The sequence below is a fragment of the Arachis stenosperma genome, chromosome 10, assembly GCF_014773155.1.
Source record: "Arachis stenosperma cultivar V10309 chromosome 10, arast.V10309.gnm1.PFL2, whole genome shotgun sequence".
NCBI lineage: Eukaryota > Viridiplantae > Streptophyta > Magnoliopsida > Fabales > Fabaceae > Arachis > Arachis stenosperma.
The window spans coordinates 94159872-94179609 of NC_080386.1; the positions used below are offsets into that span (position 1 = coordinate 94159872).

The following is a 19738-nucleotide window of genomic DNA, read 5'->3' on the forward strand; positions in this document are numbered from 1 at the left end:
TATTTATAGGAGAGAGGGGAGATGGGGTTCGGCCATATTGGGTGGGTTTGGGAGGGAAAGTGGTTTGAATTTGAAGGGTGAGGTTGGTGGGGTTTTATGAAGGATGGATGTGAGTGGTGAAGAGAAAGATGGGATTTGATAGGTGAAGGGGTTTTGGGGAAGAGGTATTGAGGTGATTGGTGAATGGGGGAAGAAGAGAGAGAGTGGTGGTGGGGTTGGTGGGGATCCTGTGGGGTCCACAGATCCTGTGGTGTCAAGGAAAAGTCATCCCTGCACCAAATGTTGCTCAAAATCACGTTTTGAGGCATTTCTGGCGTTAAACGCCGGGCTGATGCCCATTCCTGGCGTTTAACGCCAGGTTCTTGCCCTTTTCTGGCGTTTAACGCCAGTCTGGTGCCCCTTTCTGGCGTTAAACGCCCAGAATGGTGCCAGACTGGGCGTTAAACGCCCAACTGCTAGGCTTACTGGCGTTTGAACGCCAGCAGCTTCTTCCTCCAGAGTGTGCTGTTTTTCTTCCTGTTTTTCATTTTGTTTTTGCTTTTTCAATGGATTTTGTGACTTCTTATGATCATCAACCTAAAAAAAACATAAAATAACAAAAGAAACTATATAAAATATAATCATTGGGTTGCCTCCCAACAAGCGCTTCTTTAATGTCAGTAGCTTGACAGAGAGCTCTCATGGAGCCTCACAGATACTCAGAGCAATGTTGGAACCTCCCAACACCAAACTTAGAGTTTGAATGTGGGGGTTCAACACCAAACTTAGAGTTTGGTTGTGGCCTCCCAACACCAAACTTAGAGTTTGACTGTGGGGGCTCTTCTTGACTCTGATTTGAGAGAAGCTCTTCATGCTTCATCTCTATGGTGACAGAGGGATATCCTTGAGTCTTAAACACAAAGGATTCTCCATTCACTTGAATGATCAGTTCTCCTCCATCAACATCAATCACAGCCTTTGCTGTGGCTAGGAAGTGTCTGCCAAGGATGATGGTTTCATCCATGCACTTCCCAGTCTCTAGGACTATGAAATCAGTAGGGATGTAATGGTCTTCAACCTTTACCAAAACATTCTCTACAAGTCCATGAGCTTGTTTCCTTGAGTTGTCTGCCATCTCTAATGAGATTCTTGCAGCTTGTACCTCAAAGATCCCTAGCTTCTCCATTACTGAGAGAGGCATGAGGTTTACACTTGACCCTAAGTCACACAGAGCCTTCTTGAAGGTCACGGTGCCTATGGTACAAGGTATGGAAAACTTCCCAGGATCTTGTCTCTTTTGAGGTAATTTCTGCCTAGACAAGTCATCCAGTTCTTTGGTGAGCAAAGGAGGTTCATCCTTCCAAGTCTCATTTCCAAATAACTTGTCATTTAGTTTCATGATTGCTCCAAGGTACTTAGCAACTTGCTCTTCAGTGACATACTCATCCTCTTCAGAGGAAGAATACTCATCAGAGCTCATGAAAGGCAGAAGTAAGTCCAATGGAATCTCTATGGTCTCATTTTGAGTCCCAGATTCCCATGGTTCCTCATTGGGGAACTCATTGGAGGCTAGTGCACGCCCATTGAGGTATTCCTCAGTGGCGTTCACTTCCTCCCCTTCCTCTCCAAATTCGGCCATATTGATGGCTTTGCACTCTCCTTTTGGATTTTCTTCTGTGTTGCTTGGAAGAGTACTTGGAGGGAGTTCAGTAACTTTCTTGCTCAGCTGTCCCACTTGTCCTTCCAAATTCCTAATGGAAGACCTTGTTTCAGTCATGAAACTTTGAGTGGTTTTGATTAGATCAGAGACCATGGTTGCTAAGTCAGAGGGGTTCTGCTTAGAATTCTCTGTCTGTTGCTGAGAAGATGATGGAAAAGGCTTGCTATTGCTAAACCTGTTTCTTCCACCATTGTTGTTGTTGAAACCTTATTGAGGTCTCTCTTGATTCTTCCATGAGAGATTTGGGTGATTTCTCCATGAAGAATTATAGGTGTTACCATAGGGTTCTCTTAGGTAATTCACCTCTTCCATTGAAGGGTTCTCAGGATCATAAGCTTCTTCCTCAGATGAAGCATCCTTAGTACTGCCAGGTGCATTTTGCATTCCAGACAGACTTTGAGAAATCAAATTGACTTGTTGAGTCAATATCTTGTTCTGAGCCAAAATGGCATTCAGAGCATCAATCTCAAGAACTCCTTTCTTCTGACTAGTCCCATTGTTCACAGGATTCCTTTCAGAAGTGTACATGAATTGGTTATTTGCAACCATTTCAATGAGCTCTTGAGCCTCTGTAGGCGTCTTCTTCAGATAAAGAGATCCTCCAGCAGAGCTATCCAAAGACATCTTGGACAGTTCAGAGAGACCATCATAGAAAATACCTATGATGCTCCATTCAGAAAGCATGTCAGAAGGACATCTTCTGATCAATTGTTTGTATCTTTCCCAAGCTTCATAGAGGGATTCTCCATCCTTCTGTCTAAAGGTTTGGACTTCCACTCTAAGCTTACTCCATCTTTGTGGTGGAAAGAACTTTGCCAAGAAGGCATTGACTAGCTTTTCCCAAGAGTCCAGGCTTTCTTTAGGTTGAGAGTCCAACCATATCCTAGCTCTGTCTCTTACAGCAAAAGGGAATAGCATCAGTCTATAGACCTCAGGGTCAACCCCATTAGTCTTGACTGTGTCACAGATTTGCAAGAACTCAGCTAAAAACTGATGAGGATCTTCCATTGGAAGTCCATGGAACTTGCAGTTCTGTTGCATTAGAGAAACTAATTGAGGCTTAAGCTCAAAGTTGTTTGCTCCAATGGCAGGGATAGAGATGCTTCTCCCATAAAAATCAGGAGTAGGTGCAGTAAAGTCACCCAGCACCTTCCTTGCATTATTTGCATTATTGTTGTTTTCGGCTGCCATGTCTTCTTCTTCCTTGAAGAATTCGGTCAGGTCCTCTAAAGAGAGTTGTGCTTTGACTTCTCTTAGTTTTCTCTTCAAGGTCCTTTCGGGTTCAGGGTCAGCTTCAACAAGAATGCCTTTGTCTCTGCTCCTGCTCATATGAAAGAGAAGAGAACAAGAAAATGTGGAGTCCTCTATGTCACAGTATAGAGATTCCTTGAGGTGTCAGAGGAAAAGAGAAATAGAAAGAAGAAGGAGAAGAAGAATTCGAACTTTACTTAGATAAGGTTCGAATTGTGCATTGAGAAGGAGTGGTACTCCATAAATAGAAGGATGTGAGAAGGGGGGAAGAAGATTTTCGAAAATTAATTAAAATATTTTGAAAACATTTTTGAAAAACATTAATTGATTTTCGAAAATCAAAGTGGAAAAGAAACCAAGTGATTTTTGAAAAAGATTTTTAAATTAGAAATCAAAAAGATTTGATTGAGAACTATTTTGAAAAAGATGTGATTAAGAAGATATGATTGAAAAGTTATGGTTTTAAAAAGATTTGATTTGAAAACAATTTTAAAGATATGATTTGAAAACAATTTTAAAAAGATTTGATTTGAGAAATTAATTACTTGCCTAACAAGAAAAGATATGAGTCAAACATGAAACCTTCCTTAATAGAAAAGGCAAAAAAATGTTCAATCAAATCATTAATTGTTAGTAAGTATCTTTGAAAAAGGAAATTGATTTTGAAAACATTTGATTGAAAAGATATGATTTGAAAAAGATTTGATTTTGAAAAACTTTGAAAACTTGAAAAAAATTTGATTTGAAAAACAAAATCTTCCCCCTAGCACCATCCTGGCGTTAAACGCCCAGAATGGTATCCATTCTGGCGTTTAACGCCCAAAATGCACCCCTTTTGGGCGTTAAACGCCCAACCAGGTACCCTGGCTGGCGTTTAAACGCCAGTCTGCCTTCTTCACTGGGCATTTTCGAATGCCCAGCTTTTTCTGTATAATTCCTCTGCAGTATGTTCTGAATCTTCAATTCTTTGTATTATTGACTTGAAAAGACACCAATAAAAAATATTTTTGGATTTTTAATAATCAAAATGCAACAAGAATCAAATAACAATGCATGCAAGACACCAAACTTAGCAGTTTGTATACTACTGACACTATATGAGACACATAAACACTCAAGTCAAAAGAATTCAAAGATCAGAGTAAGAAATCATCAAGAATTACTTGAAGATCCTTAAGACACATGAATGAATGCATGCAATTGACACCAAACTTAAGATGAGACACTAGACTCAAGCAACAAGTATTTTTGGTTTTTATGATTTTCTAATTTTTTTGTGTTTTTTTTTTTCGAAAATTAAGTGAAAACATCAAAATTCTTAATGAGAATTTCAGGAATCAGTGCAATGCTAGTCTAAGACTCCGGTCCAGGAATTAGACATAGCTTCACAGCCAGCCAAGCTTTCAAAGAAAGCTTCGGTCCAAAACACTAGACATGGCCAAAGGCCAGCCAAGCCTTAGCAGATCACTGCTCCAAAAGCAAGATCAACAAGCTCTTGTGATGATAAGTTGAAACCTCGGTCCAATGAAATTAGACATGGCTTTACAGCCAGCCAGATTTCAGCAAATCATCATGAAACTCTATAATTCATCTTCAAGAATTTCGAAAAAAAAAAAATAAATGCCTAATCTAAGCAGCAAGATGAACCGTCAGTTGTCCATACACAAACAATCCCCGGCAACGGCGCCAAAAACTTGGTGCACAAAATTGTGATCAATACTTTTTAATACACAAGAACAATCCCCGGTAATGGCTCCAAAGACTTGGTGCTCAATACCATGGCATAAACACAACTTCGCACAACTAACCAGCAAGTGCACTGGGTCGTCCAAGTAATAAACCTTACGCGAGTAAGGGTCGATCCCACGGAGATTGGTGGTATGAAGCAAGCTATGGTCACCTTGTAAATCTCAGTCAGGCAGACTCAAATGGGTATAGTGATGAACGAAAATAACATAAAAGATAAAGATAGGGATACTTATGTATATCATTGGTGTAAGAGCTTCAGACAAGTGTATGAAGATGCCTTCCCTTCCGTCTCTCTGCTTTCTTACTGTCTTCATCCAATCCTTCTTACTCCTTTCCATGGCAAGCTCGTGTAGGGTTTCACCGTTGTCAGTGGCTACCTCCCATCCTCGCAGTGAAAGCTAATGCACGCACTCTGTCACAGTGCTGCCAATCACCGGTGTGGTTCCCTCCCCTACCGGAATAGAATCCCTCTTTTGCGTCTGTCACTAACGCCCAGTAGGTTACAGGTTTGAAGCACGTCACAGTCATTCAATCATTGAATCCTACTCAGAATACCACAGACAAGGTTTAGACCTTCCGGATTCTCTTGAATGCCGCCATCAGTTCTTGCCTATACCACGAAGATTCCGATTAAAGAATCCAAGAGATATTCACTAAGCCTCAGATGCTTGTAGAACAAGAATGGTTGTCAGTCACCTTGTTCATGGGTGAGAATGATGATGAGTGTCACGGATCATCACCTTCATCAAGTTGAAGAACAAGTGATATCTTGGTAAAAGAACAAGCGGAATTGAATGGAAGAACAATAGTAATTGCATTAATACTCGAGGTACAGCAGAGCTCCACACCTTAATCTATGGTGTGTAGAAACTCCACCGTTGAAAATACATAAGAACGAGGTCTAGGCATGGCCGAATGGCCAGCCTCCCAAATGATCTAAGAACTAGATGTCCAAAGATGATCAAAGGATCTAAAAATAATCCAAAGATTCAAATACAATAGTAAAAGGTCCTACTTATAGAAAACTAGTAGCCTAAGGTGTACAAATATGAGTAAATGACATAGAAATCCACTTCCGGACCCACTTGGTGTGTGCTTGGGCTGAGCAATGAAGCATTTTCGTGTAGAGACTTGTCTTGGAGTTAAACGCCAGCTTTTATGCCAGTTTGGGCGTTTAACTCCCATTTAGGTGCCAGTTCCGGCGTTTAACGCTGGAATTTCTGTAGGTGACTTTGAACGCCGGTTTGGGCCATCAAATCTTGGGCAAAGTATGGACTATCATATATTGCTGGAAAGCCCAGGATGTCTACTATCTAACGCCGTTGAGAGCGCGCCAATTGGGCTTCTGTAGCTCCAGAAAATCCACTTCGAGTGCAGGGAGGTCAGAATCCAACAGCATCTGCAGTCCTTTTCAGTCTTTGAATCAGATTTTTGCTCAGATCCCTCAATTTCAGCCAGAAAATACCTGAAATCACAGAAAAACACACAAACTCATAGTAAAGTCCAGAAAAGTGAATTTTAATTAAAAACTAATAAAAATATAATAAAAACTAAACTAAAACTACTAAAAACATACTAAAAACAATGCCAAAAAGTGTATAAATTATCCGCTCATCACTTGCCTATCTTTCTAGTATTCTGAATTTATTGTTTATGCTTTTGAATCTTCAAAACCATTGTTTGCTTGTCTAACTAAGTAAATTAATCAACCGTTGTTGCTTGATCTATCAATCCTCGTGGGATCGACCCTCACTTACCTGAGGTATACTTGGTACGATCCGGTGCACTTGCCGGTTAGTTTGTGGGTTATAAATTTTCGCACGAAGTTTTTGGCGCCGTTGCCGGGGATTGACTGTGATTGACAACTACTGGTTGTTTGATTTCTTAGATTAGGTGTTTTTGCTTTAATTTCATTTAATTTATTTCTTTAAATTTCAAAAAAAAAATAAAATAAAAAATTAAAAAATTAAATTATTTTGATTTATTTTATTTAAATTTTTCTTTTCTCTTAATTTCTAAAATTAAGTTTGGTGTCCCTTTAGTTGTTTTATTCTTCCTAGTTATTTTATTTATTGAGTTTAAATTTCCTTTATGTTCCTTCTTCTTTGCTTGCCTGTTTACCACATGGTGCGTTTAATTCTATTCGGTGTTTTGTGCTAAGAAAAAAATAATGGAGAGAGATCACATGGGTTACTACTCACACCCAAGTAGTGATTCATATTATTGTGGATGGAGGAACTATCCAAATTTTGGTTGGCAAAGTCAAAACCAAAGAAACTTCAGTACTCCATGTTCCAATTATCAAGAACCACCATCTCCATATTCATATCAAGAACCACCATCTCCATATTCATATCAAGAGCCACCACCTCCCTATTCATATCAAGAACCACCATCTCCATATACATACCAAGAACCATCCTCTTTCTACCCATATCAAGAGGCACCATCTCCCTATTCATACCAAGAACCATCCTCTTTTTACTCTTATCAAGAACCATCATCTCCTTCTTATTCATATCAAGAGCCACCATCAGATCTTGAGCATCTCATGAAAGAATTCATACATGATATAAAGATGAGTATCAAGAATGTAGAGAAATATGTGCAGTTGATTATCAATTCCCAGGAAGAGGAACAAGCAAATTCCTTCCCAAGAGATATAATGCAAGATCCTATGGAAGAAAGTGAGAAAATCAATCAAAAGAGTTCATACTCCAGTGAAGTAGAGAACTTTCTACCCTCACACGTCGAAGAAGAGGAAGATGAAAAAACAAAGGAGGAAGATGCAACAACAAAGAAGGAAGATGCACAAACAAAGGAGGTTGTAAAGGATGAAAACAATTATGGGAATCTACATTCCAATGAAGCAGAGAGTGGCATAGAGGGTGAGTTTATTGAACCATCGATTCAAGAAGTTCTTGATGAAGGTTACATTCTAACCATCACACAACACCCAAATTTTGAAATCAAAGAAGTGAAGGTAACCAAGAAAAGCACTGAAAGGGGGATTATGACCAAGAAACAGAAGAAAGTATCCATGAAAAAGAGAAGGTAAAAAAAATCCAACCTCTACCCCAACAAGCAAGGTGAATCAAGCTAATCACAATAAAAGAAAGCTTGTTAGGAGGACTTTATATTAGGGGGCACTAATTTTCACCTCTCCCCCCTTGGAGACATTCCTTTTAACCAACTGGAAGAAGAGGAAGAAAATTCAATAATCAAGTGTCAAGCTAGTGACATTAAAGAAGTGCTTGTCAGGAGGCAACCCGATAATTGCGTATCCTTAGTTATTTTTCGTAGTAGTGGTTTTCTGATGAGCGGATATTTATACGCTTTTTGGCACTGTTTTTATATAGTTTTTAGTATAATTTAGTTAGTTTTTAGTATATTTTTATTAGTTTTTAAGAAAAATTCACATTTCTGGACTTTACTATAAGTTTGTGTGTTATTCTGTGATTTCAGATATTTTTTGGCTGAAATTGAGGGACCTCAGCAAAAATCTGATTCAGAGGCTGACAAAGGACTGCAGATGCTGTTGGATTCTGACCTCCCTGCACTCGAAGTTGATTTTTTTGGGGCTACAGAACTCTAAATGGCACGCTCTCAACTGCGTTGGAAAGTAGACATCCAGGGCTTTCCAGCAATATATAATTGTCTATACTTTACGCGAGTTTGGACGATGTAAAATGGCATCAAAATGCCAGCTCTCTGCCTCTTTTTTGGCGTCAAAACGCCAGAGCTGGCATAAAAGTTGGAGTTAAACGTCCAAACTAGCACCAAAGCTGGTGTTTAACTCCAAGGAAGACCTCTACACGTGTAAAGCTCAATGCTCAGCCCAAGCACACACCAAGTGGGCCCGAAAGTAGATTTCTGCATCATTTACCTATTTTTGTAAACCCTAGCTAGTAGCTAGTTTCATTATAAATAGGACCTTTTACTATTGTATTTTCATCTTCGGATCATAGAGACAATTCTGGATATCATATTTTCATATTTGGGGAGGCTGGCCATTCGGCCATGCCTGGACCTCCAGACCACTTATGTATTTTCAACGGTGGAGTTTCTACACACCATAGATTAAGGTGTGGAGCTCTGCTGTTCCTCGAGTATTAATGCAATTACTACTATTTTCTATTCAATTCAAGCTTATTCTTGTTCTAAGTATTTACTCGTACTTCAACCTGGTGAATGTGATGATCCGTGACACTCATCATCAGTCTCACCTATGAACGCGTGACTGACAACCACTTCCGTTCTACTTAAGATTGAGTGTGTATCTCTTAGCCTCCATTCCGAAAGATCGGAGTCTTCGTGGTATAAGCTAGAATTATTGGCGGTCATTCCTGAGATCTGGAAAGTCTAAACCTTGTCTGTGGTATTCCGAGTAGGATCTGGGAAGGGATGAATGTGACGAGCTTCAAACTCGCGAGTGTTGGGCATATTGACAGATGCAAAAGGATCACTGGATTCTATTCCAACATGATCGAGAACCGACAGATGATTAGCCGTGCGGTGACAGCGCATTTGGACCATTTTCAATGAGAGGACGGGAGGTAGCCATTGATGCCGGTGAAATCCAACATACAGCTTGCCATAGAAAGGAGTATGAAGGACTGGATGAAGGCAGCAGGAAAGCAGATATTCAAGAGGGATGAAACATCTCCATACGCTTATCTGAAATTTCCACCAATGAATTACATAAGTATCTCTATCTTTATTTTATGTTTATTTATCTTTTAATTATGAAAACTCCATAACCCATTTGAATCCGCCTGACTGAGATTTACAAGGTGACCATAGATTGCTTCAAGCCGACAATCTCCGTGGGATCGACCCTTACTCACATAAGGTTTATTACTTGGATGACCCAGTGCACTTGCTGGTTAGTTGTGCGAAGTTGTGAAAAAGAGTGAGATTACAATTGTGCCTACCAAGTTGTTGGCGCCATTGTGTATCACAATTTCGTGCACCAAGTTTTTGGCGCCGTTGCCGGGGATTGTTCGAGTTTGGACAACTGACGGTTCATCTTGTTGCTCAGATTAGGTAATTTTCCTTTATTTTATTTTCACAAAGTTTTCAAAAAAATCTTTCAAAAATTTTCTTCTTTTTTTTCGTTTTTCCAAATATAATTTTTGAAAAATCCAAAAAAATTCATAAAATAATAAAAACTCAAAAATATTTCATAGTTCTTGTTTGAATCTAGGGCCAAATTTTAAGCTTGGTGTCAATTGCATGATTTTAATTGTCTTGCAATTTTTGAAACACATGCATTGTGTTCTTAATGTTCTTCAAGTCGTTCTTGATGAATTGCCTTGTTTGATCTTCATGATTTATTGATTTGCACTGCATGATGTTCTACATATGCATTCTTGCATTCATATGGCCCAAACATGAGAAAGTTCTAAGTTTGGTGTCCTCCATGTTTTCTTTCATTAAGAAAACTGAGTTCTCGATGTTCACTTTGATCTTCAAGATTGTTCTTGGTGTTCATCTTGACGTTCATAATGTTCTTGCATATATCTTGTGTTTTGATCCAAGAATTATATGTTTCGACTCATTTTGTTATTTTTCAAAATTGAAAACATATCTTCTTGAATAAAGGATTTAGCAAAATGAAGATCTAAGAGCATAAAGCAGAGGAATTACAGAGAAAAAGCTAGGCATTCAAAACGCCCAATGAAGAAGGAAAACTGGCGTTTAAACGCCAGCCAGGGTACCTGGCTGGGTGTTTAAACGCCCAAACCATGCAGCAAGTGGGCGTTAAACGCCCAAAACATGCAGCTCCTGGGCGTTTAACGCTAGGATGACACAAGGAGAGGAATTTTGTTCTCAAATCAAATCTTTTTCAAATCTTCATTTTTTAATTCAAAATCAAATCTTTTTCAAATCAAATATTTTCAATCATATCTTTTCAAACATATCTTTTTCAAAAATCAAATCTTTTCCTCATATTTTCAAAAATCTTGATTCAAAAATTTCAAGTTTGTTACTTTCTTGTTAGGAGAGATTCCATATTTGAAATTTAGAATCATATCTTTTAGTTTCTTGTTAATCAAGTCATTAATTTTAAAAATCAAATCTTTTTAATTTGTTTTTCAAAAATATCCTCTTAAAACATATCTTTTTCAAATCATATCTTTTTCAAAATCAATTTCAAAATCTTTTCTAACTTCTTATCTTTTCAAAATTGATTTTCAAATCTTTTTCAACTAACTAATTGACTTTTTGTTTGTTTTACTATTTCTTATCTTTTCCAAAACCACAACCAATTTTTCAAAAATTTATTTTAAATTTTATTCTTTATTTTTTTTTTGAAAATTTCCCCCCTCTCTCTCATCTTTTTCTATTTAAACACTAACATTCCTCCTCCATTGTCAATTCGAACTCCATCTCTCTTTGTGTGTTCGAAATTTTACCTACCTCCTTCTATTCTTATTTTCCTCTGACACCTCAAGGAATCTCTGTACTGTGACATAGAAGATTCTATATTTTCTTTGTTTTCTTCTCTTTCATATGAGCAGGAACAAAGATAAAGGCATACTTGTTGAAGCTGATCCTGAACCTGAAAGGACTCTGAAGAGGAAGCTAAGAGCAGCTAAAGCACAAAACTCTGAAGAGGACCTCACTGAAATTTTTGAAAAGGAAGCAGCAAAAGAAACAATTATGGCCGAACCAAACAACAATGCAAGAAAGATGCTTGGTGATTTTACTACACCAACTTCCAACTTTTATGGAAGAAGCATCTCAATCCCTGCCATAGGAGCAAACAATTTTGAGCTAAAGCCTCAATTAGTTTCTCTACTGCAACAGAACTGCAAGTTTCATGGACTTCCATCAGAAGACCCTCATCAGTTCTTAACTGAGTTCTTGCAGATCTGTGATACTGTTAAGACCAATGGAGTTGATCCTGAAGTCTACAAGCTTATGCTTTTCCCTTTTGTTGTAAGAGACAGAGCTAGAACATGGTTGGACTCACAACCCAGAGATAGCCTGGACTCTTGGGATAAGTTGGTCATGACCTTCTTAGCCAAGTTCTTTCCTCCTCAAAAGCTGAGCAAGCTTAGAGTGGATGTTCAGACATTCAGACAAAAAGATGGTGAGTCCCTCTATGAAGCTTGGGAAAGATACAAGCAACTGACCAAAAAGTGTCCTTCTGACATGCTTTCTGAATGGACCACATTAGATATATTCTATTATGGTCTGTCTGAATTTTCCAAGATGTCACTGGACCACTCTGCAGGTGGATCCATTCACCTAAAGAAAATGCATGCAGAAGCTTAAGAACTTATTGAAATGGTTACAAATAACCAGTTCATGTATACCTCTGAGAGGAATCCTGTGAGTAATGGGATGCCTCAAAAGAGAGGAGTTCTTGAAATTGATGCTCTGAATGCCATACTGGCTTAGAACAAAATATTGACCCAACACGTCAATATGGTCTCTCAGAGTTTGAATGGATTGCAAAATGCATCTAACAGTACTAAAGAAGCATCTTCTGAAGAAGAAGCTTATGATCCTGAGAACCTTGCAATGACAGAGGTGAATTACATGGGTGAAACCTTTGGCAACACCTATAATCCTTCATGGAAAAATCATCCAAATTTTTCATGGAAGGATCAACAGAAGCAAGACTTCAATAATAATAATGGTGGAAGAAACAGGTTTAGCAATAGCAAACCTTTCCCATCATCATCTCAGCAACAGACAGAGCACTCTGAGCAGAATCCTTCTAGCTTAGCAAACATAGTCTCTGATCTATCTAAGACCACTCTTAGTTTCATGACTGAAACAAGATCCTTCATTAGAAATTTGGAGGCACAAATGAGCCAGCTGAGTAAAAGGGTTACTGAAAATCCTCCTAGCACTCTCCCAAGCAATACAGAAGAGAATCCCAAAGGAGAGTACAAGGCCATTGATATAATCAACATGGCCGAAACCTTAGAGGAGGAGGAGGACGTGGATCCCAATGAGGAAGACCTCAGGGGACGTCCAATGGTCAGTACAAAATCCCCTAATGAGGAACCAAAGGAATCTGAGGCTCATACAGAGACCATAGAGATTCCCTTGGACCTCTTTTTACCATTCATGAGCTCTGATGACTATTCATCTTCTGAAGAGGATGAAGACATTGTTGAAGGGCAAGTTGCCCAATATTTAGGAGCAATCATGAAGCTGAATGCCAAGCTGTTTGGTAATGAGACTTGGGAGGAAGAGCCTCCCTTGCTCACCAATGAACTAAATACATTGGTTCAGCAAAATTTACCTCAAAAGAAATAGGATCCTGGTAAATTCTTAATATCCTGTACCACAGGCACCATGACTTTTGAAAAAGCTTTGTGTGATCTGGGGTCAGGGATAAACATGATGCCCCTCTCTGTAATAGAGAGACTGGGAATCTATGAGGTACAGGTTGCCAAATTCTCATTGGAGATGGCAGATAACTCTATGAAAAAGGCTTATGGACTAGTAGAGGACGTGCTAGTGAAGGTTGAAGGCCTTTACTTCCCTGCTGATTTCATAATCCTAGACACTAGGAGGGATGAGGATGAATCCATCATCCTTGGAAGACCTTTCCTAGCCACAGCAAGCGCTGTGATTGATGTTGACAGAGGAAAGTTGATCCTTCATGCGAATGAAGAATGCCTTGTAGTAAAGACTCAAGGTTCTCCATCTATAACCATGGAGAGAAAGCATGAAGAGCTTCTCCCAATACAGAGTCAAACAGAGCCCCCACATTCAAACTCTAAGTTTGGTGTTGGGAGGCCACAGCTAAACTCTAAGTTTGGTGTTGAGAGATCTCAACCATACTCTGATCATCTGTAAGGCTCTATGAGAGCTCATTGTCAAGCTATTGACATTAAAGAAGTACTTATTACGAGGCAACCCAATTTTATTTTAATTTTATCTATATTATTTTGTTTTCTTTTAGGTTAATGATCATGTGAAGTCATAAAGACAATTGCAAAAATAAGGAAAAAAAATTAAAAAACAGCATTGAAAACAGCATACCCTGGAGGAAGGACTTACTGGCATTTAAACGTCAGAAAGGGTACCATAATGGGCGTTTAAACGCCAGAATAGGGCACCAGACTGGCGTTTAGACGCCATAACAGGAAGGAAAGCTTGCGTTTAAACGCCAGAACAGGGCAGCAGACTGGCGTTTAAACGCCAAAATTGCACTCTAAGGCGTTTTGAACGCCCAATTGGAGCAGGGAAGAGAATTCCTTGACCCGTCAGGATCTGTGAACCCCACAGGATCCCCACCAACCTCAACTCACTCTCTCTCCTCTTCACACCTTTCTACAACACTCTTCCTCAAATTCCCTTCACCAATCACCTCCATATCTCTTCCCCAAATACCCTTCACCAATCATCTCCTTAACTCTTCCCCAAAAACCCCCCACCCACCTTCAAAATTCAAAACCATTTCCCTCCTAAACCCACCCAAACCATTCGGCCACTCTCCCTATAAATACCTCCCTTCACCCCTTCATTTTCACACATCATAAACACCTTCTTCCCATCTTGGCCGAAACCCTATACACCCTCCATCTCCTCTATTTTCTTCTTCTTCTACATCTTTCTTTCTTCTTTTGCTCGGGGATGAGCAAATATTTAAAGTTTAGTGTGGTAAAAGCATTGCTTTTTGTTTTTTCATAACCATTTATGGCACCTAAGGCCAGAGAAGCCTCTAGAAAGAGGAAAGGGAAGGCAACTGCCTCCACCTCTGAGTCATGGAAGATGGAGAGATTCATCTCAAAGGTCCATCAAGACCACTTCTATGAAGTTGTGGCCAAGAAGAAGGTGATCCCTGAGGTCCCTTTTAGGCTCAAAAAGGGCAAATATCCGGAGAGATCCGACAAGAGATCTGAAGAAGGGGTTGGGAAGTTCTTGCCAACCCCATTCAACAAGTCGAAATCTTAATGGTTCAAGAGTTCTATGCAAACGCATGGATCATTAGGAACCATGATCAAAGTGTGAACCCAAACCCAAAGAATTGGCTTTGGGGGAAATACTTAGATTTTAGTCTGGAAAACGTGAGGCTAGCGTTCAACTTGCCAATGATTGAAGAAAACGCATGCCCCTACACTAGAAGGGTCAATATTGATCAAAGGTTGGACCAAATCCTCATGGACATATGTGTAGAAGGAGCTCAATGGAAAATAGACTCAAGAGGCAACCCGGTTCAATTGAGAAGACCGGATCTTAAGCCTGTGGCTAGAGGATGGTTGGAGTTTATCCAATGCTCTATCATTCCCAATAGCAACCGATCTGAGGTAACTGTGGATCGGGCCATCATGATCCATAATATCATGATTGGAGAGGAAGTAGAAGTTCATGAAATCATACCTCTAGAACTCTATAAGGTGGCTGATAAGTCCTCACCTTTGGCAAGATTAGCCTTTCCTCATCTCATATGTCACCTTTGCTATTCAGCTGGGCTTGTCATAGAGGGAGACATCCTCATTGAAGAGGACAAGCCCATCACTAAGAAGAGGATGGAGCAAACTAGAGAGCCCATTCATGGCACTCAACAAGAGGATGAGGAATTCCCTCATCAAGAAATCCCTGAGATGTCTCAAGGGATGCAATTTTCTCCACACAATTATTGGGAGCAACTCAACAGTTCTTTGGAAAGCTTGAGTTACAACATGGACCAATTAAGGGTGGAACACCAAGAGCACTCCATCATTCTCCATGAGATTAGAGAAGATCAAAGAGCTATGAGGGAGGAGCAACACAGGTAAGGAAGAGACATAGAGGAGCTCAAGAGCACCATTGGACCTTCAAGAGGAAGACGTCACCCTTACTAAGGTGGACTCATTCCTTAATCTCCTTGTCTATTTATTTTTCTATTTTCGATTTTTCTGCTGTAGGTTCTATCTATGTTTGTGTCTTCACTACATGATCATTAGTGTCTAGTGTCTATGACTTAAAGCTATGAATAACTCCATGAATCCTTCACCTCTCTTAAATGAAAAATGTGCTTAATTACAAAAGAACAAGAAGTACTTGGATTTCAAATTTTATCTTGAAACTAGTTTAATTATTTTGATGTGGTGGCAATACTTTTTGTTCTCTGAATAAATGCTTGAACAATGCATATTTTTTTATCTTGTTGTTTATGAATGTTAACGGTGTTGGCTCTTAAAAGAATGATGAACAAAGAGAAATCTTATTGATAATCTGAAAAATTATGAAATTGATTCTTGAAGCAAGAAAAAACAGTGAAAAAAATGGCGAAAAAAAAGAGAGAAAAAAAGGCAAGCCGAAAAAGCCAATAGCCCATTAAACCAAAAGGCAATGGTAAAAAGGATCCAAGGCTTTGAGCATCAGTGGATAGGAGGGCCCAAGGAAATAAAATCCAGGCCTAAGCGGCTAAATCAAGTTGTCCCTAACCATGTGCTTGTGTCATGAAGGTCCAAGTGAAAAGCTTGAGACTGAGTGGTTAAAGTCGTGATCCAAAGCAAAAGAGTGTGCTTAAGAACTCTGGACACCTCTGACTGGGGACTTTAGCAAAGTTGAGTCACAATATGAAAAGGTTCGCCCAGTTATGTCTCTGTGGTATTTATGTATCCGGTGGTAATACTGGAAAACAAAGTGCTTAGGGTCACGGCCAAGACTCATAAAGTAGCTGTGTTCAAGAATCAACGCACTGAACTAGGAGAATCAATAACACTATCTAAATTTCTAAGTTCCTATAGATGCCAATCATTCTGAATTTCAAAGGAAAAAGTGAGATGCCAAAACTGTTTAGAAGCAAAAAGCTACAAGCCCCGCTCATCTAATTAGGACTAAGTTTCATTGATACTGTGGGATTCATTGTATATTCTCTTCTTTTTATCGTATTCTGTTTTCAGTTGCTTGGGGACAAGCAACAATTTAAGTTTGGTGTTGTGATGAGCGGATAATTTATACGCTTTTTGGCATTGTTTTTATATAGTTTTTAGTATGATTTAGTTAGTTTTTAGTATATTTTTATTAGTTTTTAGATAAAATTCACATTTCTGGACTTTACTATGAGTTTGTGTGTTTTTCTATGATTTTAGGTATTTTCTGGTTGAAATTGAGGGACCTGAGCAAAAATCTGATTTAGAGGCTGACAAAGGACTGCAGATGCTGTTGGATTCTGACCTCCCTGCACTCGAAATGGATTTTCTGGAGCTACAGAACTCCAAATGGCGCGCTCTCAACTGCGTTGAAACGTAGACATCCAGGGCTTTCAAGAAATATATAATAGTCTATACTTTGCGTGAGTTTGGATGACGTGAAATGGCGTCAAAACGCCAGCTCTCTCCCCTTTTGGCGTCAAAATGCCAAAGCTGGCATAAAAGTTGGAGTTAAATGCCCAAACTGGCACCAAAGCTAGTGCTTAACTCCAAAGAAGACCTCTACACATATAAAACTCAATGCTCAGCCCAAGCACACACCAAGTGGGCCCGGAAGTGAATTTTTACATCATTTACCTATTTCTGTAAACCCTAGTAGCTAGTTTCATTATTAATAGGATCTTTTACTATTGTATTTTCATCTTCGGATCATAGAGATAATTCTGGATACCATATTTTCATATTTGGGGAGGCTGGCCATTCGGTCATGCCTAGACCTCCAGACCACTTATGTATTTTCAACGGTGGAGTTTCTACACACCATAGATTAAGGTGTGGAGCTCTGCTGTTCCTCGAGTATTAATGCAATTACTACTATTTTCTATTCAATTCAAGCTTATTCTTGTTCTAAGATATTCACTCGTACTTCAACCTGATGAATGTGATGATCCGTGACACTCATCATCATTCTCACCTATGAACGCGTGACTGACAACCACTTCTGTTCTACTTAAGATTGAGCGTGTATCTCTTAGCCTCCATTCCGAAAGATCGGAGTCTTCATGGTATAAGCTAGAATTATTGGCGGTCATTCCTGAGATCTGGAAAGTCTAAACCTTGTCTGTGGTATTCCGAGTAGGATCTGGGAAGGGATGACTATGACGAGCTTCAAACTCGCGAGTGTTGGGCGTAGTGACGGACGCAAAAGGATCACTGGATTCTATTCCAACATGATCGAGAACCGACAGATGATTAGCCGTGCGGTGACAGCGCATTTGGACCATTTTCACTGAGAGGACGGGAGGTAGCCATTGACGCCGATGAAACCCAACATACAGCTTGCCATAGAAAGGAGTATAAAGAATTGGATGAGGGCAGTAGGAAGGCAGAGATTCAAGAGGGATGAATCATCTCCATACGCTTATCTGAAATTCCCACCAATGAATTACATAAGTATCTCTATCTTTATTTTATGTTTATTTATCTTTTAATTATGAAAACTCCATAACCCATTTGAATCTGCCTTACTGAGATTCACAAGGTGACCATAGCTTGCTTCAAGCCGACAATTTCCATGGGATCGACCCTTACTCACATAAGGTTTATTACTTGGACGACCCAGTGTACTTGCTGGTTAGTTGTGTGAAGTTGTGAAAAAGAGTGAGATTACAATTGTGCGTACCAAGTTGTTGGCGCCATTGTGTATCACAATTTCGTGCACCATTTTCCTCTTTATTTTATTTTTATGGAGTTTTTAGTGTTTTTTCTTTCATTTTACGTGTGTTCTGATCATGCAGCTATTTTAGAATAGGAACCGAATATTTCAAAAAAAAGAAGAAGAAGAAGAAGAAGAGAGAAGATAAAATATGCTGTCAGTTGTGATGGAGGTGTGCAGGAACTATGCCCTGCGCACGAGCTCATTCACGCGTACGCGTCCTAGATGCGTACGTATCACTCTGGTTTTCGATAATCCACGCGTGCGCGTGCCTGACGCGCACGTGTGCCTTGAAAAATCAACGTAAATAGGTGCATGGCCGAAAGTTATGCTGGTCTAGCGCTGGCACTGTGCTAGCCGTGCAACTCAACCCACGCGTCTGCGTCCCTGATGCGTACGCATCACCCTCACCATGTGGCCACCCACGCGTACGTGTCGATCGCGCCGCATCACTTACCCAGCGCGCCGCCCTGTTTTCATTCTCTCTCCCTCCCAAATCCTAATTCTCTCTTGTTCTTTTATTTTTTTTACTTATTTTATCATACTAATTGTTTTTATGTCCCTTTCTGTTTTCAGTTCTTCTTTGCTTGAGGACAAGCAAACCTTTAAGTTTGGTGTTGACGCTTTGCTTATGGCTTTTCTATTTAGCACCAAAGGAAGATGAATGTTCTTCATGGAGGAATGAAATGGCCACCAGCATAACTGAGGTGGTTGAGTTCCTTTCATTCTATCTCTCTTCCGTTCTTATTTTGTTGTCTTCTGTCTTCTGTTGCTTTGATTGCTTGCATGATCTTTAGTACCTTCAGTTCTTAGAAATAGTTAAAAAAATTTGTGTTTCATGTACCATTCACTGAACTTGAATCTAAAAAGAAAAGAAAATAAGTGATGTATTACTTGAGAAATTGAGTTTAATTTTAAGAGTAGTCTTATTTATTTAAATGTGGTGGTATTATTTGTGATTTTGAATGTATGATATGAACAGTGCATATTTGAATTTAAATCAAAGGATGTTGATGCATAAGGAACAGGAATTTAGAGAATTATTATGACTTCTCTGAAATAAACAAAAAATTAATCCTTGAAGCAAAAGAAACAGCAAAAGAAAAAAACTATAAAAGCAAGGTCCAAGGCTCTGAGCATCAATGACTAGGGAGGTTAGACATGATTAAAAGTTCAAAGAGTTGTTTCCCTAGTCATATGCTTGTGGTATGATTGTGTCAAGTAATCCTTGAGACAGAACACTAAAAGTCAAGATCAAATGCATTTAACAGAGTATGCCAAAGGCTTTGAGCACCACTGTCTGGAAATAACTGAAAGAACAATCAGAACGTAAAGAGAGTTTCCCAGTTAAGTGTTTGTGGTGTTTCCGTGTCAAGTAAACCTTGAGACAAAACATTTAAAGTCACGGCTAGGCTCAAGGTGCAAAGCACCAAAGAAAAATAAATTAAAGAAAATTATGTTGTGTTCAAGGATTAAACTGGAGTATAAAGA

At 39.3% G+C, this 19738-nt stretch overlaps 1 non-coding gene across 1 annotated transcript; it reads left to right on the forward strand.

Annotated features, from left to right (window-relative positions):
* Nucleotides 1-2377: 2377 nt before the first annotated feature.
* LOC130959652 (small nucleolar RNA R71) lies at nt 2378-2485 on the forward strand. Its single transcript, XR_009078722.1, has one exon. It is a non-coding gene; the product is annotated as a small nucleolar RNA R71 (small nucleolar RNA).
* Nucleotides 2486-19738: the final 17253 nt, after the last annotated feature.